The following is a 6,000-nucleotide window of genomic DNA, read 5'->3' on the forward strand; positions in this document are numbered from 1 at the left end:
TGTATGAATGTATATATACTTAGGTTAAGAAACAAATGACTCACATTCCTGTAATATAAATGTTCATTGCTAGTTCCAGAATTGACCGATTTTCTCTGTACATAAATAAGCCCATATGTATGGAATCTCACATCTGTACAGGATGAAATGTATTAATGAAAAGGTTGGATCTTACTGCTGCTGGGAAGACAAGAGTTTAACTGATTCTTACAATGACTGTATGATCAGGGACGAGTTGGATTTTTTTCTTTTGTCTTTGCTCAAAGCCATAAATATATATATAAAAGATTATTAATAAATTGAACAAAATATGTAAAAAATTAATATTTGATTTGATCTGATATGTTTACAACCAAGCATGTCTTGTTTTACCATGAAGTACGGACTGTCTGCTTTTTTCCTTTTCATAACCCTAACTTCTGAATTAATATGCTGCTGATATTAAAAAAACATGAGTCATTATGGAGAAAAGACGGGTGAGGTAATATATTTCATTCGACCATCTTCTGCTCGTGAAAGAAACAAGCTTTATAGCTTACATAGAGCTCTTCAAGCCTGAGCTGTTTAAGCTCAAAAGCTTGTCTCTTTCACTGCTAGAAGTTGGTCTAATAAAAGATATTACCTTACCCACCTTGTTTCATATCCTAGAACCAACACAGCCATAACCACACTGCAAACAATGGTAATTATGGGCACACAATAACTTTAGAAAGAAAGAGAGCTTAGAATATTATTAGAACATTTCCCAGTACACAGTATCTCCTGGACAGCATAAAGGAAAATTGTATTCCAAAATATTCTCATTTTTGCTAAAAGCTGTTAAACTAATAAGCTATTGCCATTAAAATGTCCCACTTTTTCACATACAAATATTTGAAACAGAAGTTTATTTTTAATACAGTTTTGACTCAAAAAAAGAGGTTTTCGCTTTGACAAATTGTATTCTGTCATATCCCATGTGATATATATCCAAACTTGTATGCAGTCTGATACCTATTTCAAGTGAGCATATTTTTAATTAAAACTTTCTGAAGTGGTTAGAAATGAAAGGCTTGATTCTGCATCAGTCAAGTCAGTGGGAGTTTTTCCAATAATTTGAATAGAAGCAAGATACTAAATAATACTGAATAATACCACCCCAATAAACTGCAATTTTTTGTAATAATACTTTAAGAAGAATGAATTGTTGTATTTATAAATTATGCCTTAATGTGCATCATGATTCTATATTTCCCTGCATAGATACATTCTTCATTAATATTTAAGTGATTTTGTATCTCATATTCTAAGGTCAAATCTGACTTAAGTCATTGCAAAACTCCCATTGATTTCAGTGGAGTCAGGACTTCACCTGAATTTTTTTAACATTCGGCCAAATTCTGTCTGGATATATACCTTGCTCAGAACATGTGTAGATATGTAAAACAGGGCATAACTTGGGTCCGCTGCCTCGAGTCTTCTTTTTTCATTTAATGTGGATTCTGAAGGATTTTACAAGTTTCTGGAGAAACACTTAAACAGGCATTGAAATTCCATTAAACTACTCATGTATGGAAAAAGCCTCCCTAATCTTAGGAGTTTGGACCTGACTTTGCCACTGCTGAGCTACACCTTTTACTCCTTCAACCTGATTAAGGGTGGTTTGGAAGCAAAACTGGACCACAGTAAATTTTATTTTAATCAGTAGAATTCTTCATTCACTAATGTGCATCTGATAGGACTCTGCTAATGCTTGTTATTGGTGTGTATTCACATAAGTTTACTCACCAAATTCAATATGCCTACCCATGTGAGTATCTGCTCAACAATGTAAAGGTTTCCCAGTATTGTCCATATTTAGCCTAAAATGTCCCTGCCCTTTCTGAAGTATTTTTCCCCACATTTTCTTTTTAAACGTTTAAAACCAGTTTCAATATAATTTGCTGACAATGTTCAACCAGAAAACAAGGTTCAGATGGTTTGATTTTTAAACAAACTACTATCTCAACTGCACTGGGAATATGTGGTCATTTCAATAACTTTTCCTTCTCTCAAGCTCTGTAATTGCTTCCCCACTACTCCCTCCGCACCACCCCCCCCACCTGGTTACATTCCTTTAATTTTTAGATAGTCACACAAATAACAGAGTTTCAATATAGAAAAGAAACCATTTCTGTCATAAATTATGCATCTGTGCCATAAGCATTGTCTCATAAATCCCAGCAGATGTTATAACTAAAGCTGATTGAGCTCTTTGTTGTGCACAATTATCCATTGGGTTTTGATTTACAAATTGTCCATGAGCAGATCATATGCCTTTGGTAAGTTACAAACCTATTTATGCCTGTGGGTTTTCACAAATGATCAATACCAAGTGCTCCTTTGCATATTTAATATTCTGAATCTGCGTGGTAGGGTCAAGTGGTGAGGTTTCTGGACCATGATTAGATAACCTTTACAAACAGGAGTAGTGCCTTACAAAATCATTGCAGCATTGAAACTCCCAGAATAAGGGTGTGTAGCACTTCAGAGAGAAAGAAGGTAGCAGTAGGATAATTGGATAGTTGTCTTTTTTTTTATTTTTTGGCATAAAAAAGAAAAATATTTGGCTACATATATGGACAACCGGGAATAAAAATATATGGATTTCTTCCTTAACTGAGGGAGGAAGAAAGAGACATAACAGATTTATTGACTTCAACAGACTTTGCATTCAGTTCCCTCTTCTTTACACATACACCATGGTCTAGATCAGGGATCGGCAACCTTTGGCACGCAGCCCGTCAGGGAAATCTGCTGGTGGGCCAGGCTGGTTTGTTTACCTGCAGCGTTCACAAGTTCTTTTCGATCGCATCTCCCACTGGCCACGGTTTGCCATTCCAGGCCAATGGGGGCTGCGGGAAGTAGGGTGGGCCGAGGGATGTGCTGGCCGCCGCTTTCCGCAGCCCCCATTGGCCTGGACCAGTGAATCGCAGCCAGTGGGAGCTGCGGTCAGTTGAACCTGCGGATGCTGCAGGTAAATAAACTATCCTGGCCCACCAGCGGATTTCCCTGATGGGCTGCATGCTAAAGGTTGCCGATCCCTGGTCTAGATGGTCTGTAGGAGGGGCTTAAAGAAGAGGAAATGCTAAAGGATACCATCTAGGAGCTTCCTCCAAATCGTTCTGTATGCAAAAAAGGAAGAGGGGCACCAGCTGAAAGCACCACAGATCCATCCTCAAAGCCTGCAATCCCTGTGTCCCGGCATTGGCTCTGTGCACCCCAGAGCACCCCTGCTACTCCCTTACAGCACAGCTCTTGATTGTGGCTGTTCATGGACCCATCTTAAAAGGCTGGTTGTTTCTCATGGGGAGAGGGGATGCTGAAATGCTAATTCAGCCACAGGTGCTAATGTCCATGGAGTGGGTGAGGAGCTCACTTCCAGATGTGAGGTCTGCACTTGGGGGGGTGGAATGCTGGTAAATGTTCCATCATTTCCTATATATAGATATACAGCAATATTTTCTATATCTAATGAAGTACAGTTACCACATTTCCAGTTTTCTGAGCTTTATTGATGTAGCTGGGTGAGTGTGTGCGAAAAATGTCCATTAACAGTGTCCAGCATATTCATTTTGATCTTGTTCGCCATCCACCACACATGTATTTTTCAGTTCAAACAATGTCCTTCAACATCCTCCATTTGGTTTTCAACAGCTTAGAGTGACATGAATTATTGCTCACATTGTGGCCCACACCTCAAGAGCCTTATCAAGCATCTTGGGCTGAAACACAAGCATTTATCTTCCCCACACACAAAATAGATTCAGCCACCACAGAAGGCACCAAATTGAGTCTGAATGATGTTACTCACAAAATAATGGGTTTCACAGAGGTTGTGATGATGCTTCCCGAACAGCTATAGCATAGGATCCCTAGCTGGTGCTATAGTCAACTTCTCTCCTACTTCTTTATTTGCAGGTCATCTGAATTATGGTGTCCCTGTGAGAAGCCGGGGAGACACTATATGGTGGAGCACAAAACCATTGATTTGTTAGCAAGGAAGTATTTTTCCTCAGAGTCCTTGGCATCCTACAATGCAAACAGGTTATTTGCTTTGATAGCTGAAGTATGCCCCAGCCTTAGGCAGAGGAGGTAATGGTCAGGGAATAATTTCCACCACACTATCTCAATATCTATCTGTAAAACAAGTTCTCTGAACCCTTTCCAATTTGTCAACATTATTGAACTGTGGACATCAGAACTAGACACAGTATTCCAGTACTAGTTGCATCAGTGCCAAATACAGAGAAAATATAACATCTATCCTCCTACTCAAGATTCCCCTTTTCATACATCCAGGAATCACATTATCCCTTTTGGCCACACCATCACACTATGAATTCATGTTCAGCAGATTACCCCCAAGTCCTTTTTAGAGTTGTGGCTTCCCAGGATAGAGTCCTCCATCCTGTCAGCATGGCCTATGTTCTTTGGTCCTACATGTATAACTTTATATTTAGCTGTATTAAGTAGAGTTGTCCCCTGTCCAGTTTTCACCCAGACAGTCCAGGTTTCAACTTATGTGTCTGGGTGCAATTTGACAGCCCTGAGTTCTGGTTTTTTTTTTAATCTGGGGGAAGAGGCAGAGCAGGGGTGGGACCTTGGGGGAAGAGGAAGGGCCATGATAGGATCTGCAGGAAAAGATGGAAAAGGGGTCAGAGCCTGGGGAAAGAGGCAGAGCAGATAGTCTCTACTATTTTTTTCTCTTTCAGTTTGATCCATCAGAATCCCTGTGTCTGGGCTGAAGCATGAGCAAGAAAGAATACAGCAAAATTTTCTTTTCCTAGGGTGAATGTTCAGGTCTGGCGGTTGGGGAAAAAAAAAATTATGTTTAGCCTGAACAAATTTGCCTGAGAGTCACTAAGCCCCACTAAACACGGAGCCTCAGAATACGTCTGTATAGTCACTTGTCAGAACGAACTTGCACTGTAAAGAATGCTTTCTGGGAACAATGTGATTGTCTAGCTGCATCTCTGAGCTGAATCTGGGTTTATAACATCATACCAGTCCTTGCACAGCACTGCATTATGTTTTTGGGGCCCTAGGTGGGATTTTTCATATTGTACATCATTTTCAACCTGCTGCAGTCACATTACATTATTCTGCAGTCATTGAAAAATAAAGTGCTTAAATGATTTGAGAGAGGGGAGTTTATCTGAGAATCTAAAAGTTTTTATCTGCAATTTTTACCTGAAAGGCTGGATGCTAAGTTTGTGCTTAGAATACTTGGCTAGGAAATTTGTCCTTTGAAACTTCTGTATATATGCACTAAGCAGGTCTGATGTAGATAGATTTTTCTATCTACTGTTAGAATCAAACACCCATCATCTTAACATTAATTTTCCTTTCCTGTTTTCTGCATCATCTACTTAATTAGTTCCTTTTCTCTTGCCCCCAATTGCTTCATTTTAATGTAAACCACCCCCCCCTCCAACATTGCAATGGCTTCGTTATTAAATTCCCTTTCATTAGTAGCTAATCATTTGCCTATATTATTTAAAACTGACCTAAAATATGTAATGATGGTTTGCAGGGCCTACCTAATGAATTGAAATTGGCCTAAAGAAGTTTCCAGCAAATCTCTACATCTGCCTTTGCTACGAATTCTACTGTTGTGCCTCTGTCTGCCTCTGCACAGTCTTATTTACAGTGTCAGTACTGTGATCATTCAAACAGAGAGGTCTTAATAGGCTCTACTGGCCCAGGAGTGAGCAAGCAAATCCTAATGTGCTGGCCATGCAACACAAGGTACAAGAGATGTGGTTTAATTAGGCTGCAACTTTATTACTCATCTGGGAAATACCTGGTAATAAGTGTGCAGTGCAGCTCCATTTTTTCCTTAATTGCTTCCACCTATTTAGGGAGGGGCTCCACTCCCCCCTGCTTCAGACTTAGGCCCAGCCTGTTGGTGGGACTCAGCTGCTTTCCCCCACAATGAGGGAAAGAGGGTTGTCTCCCTGCTGTACCAGACATTTGGAG

Source organism: Gopherus evgoodei, chromosome 6, assembly GCF_007399415.2.
Source record: "Gopherus evgoodei ecotype Sinaloan lineage chromosome 6, rGopEvg1_v1.p, whole genome shotgun sequence".
Classification (NCBI taxonomy): domain Eukaryota; kingdom Metazoa; phylum Chordata; order Testudines; family Testudinidae; genus Gopherus; species Gopherus evgoodei.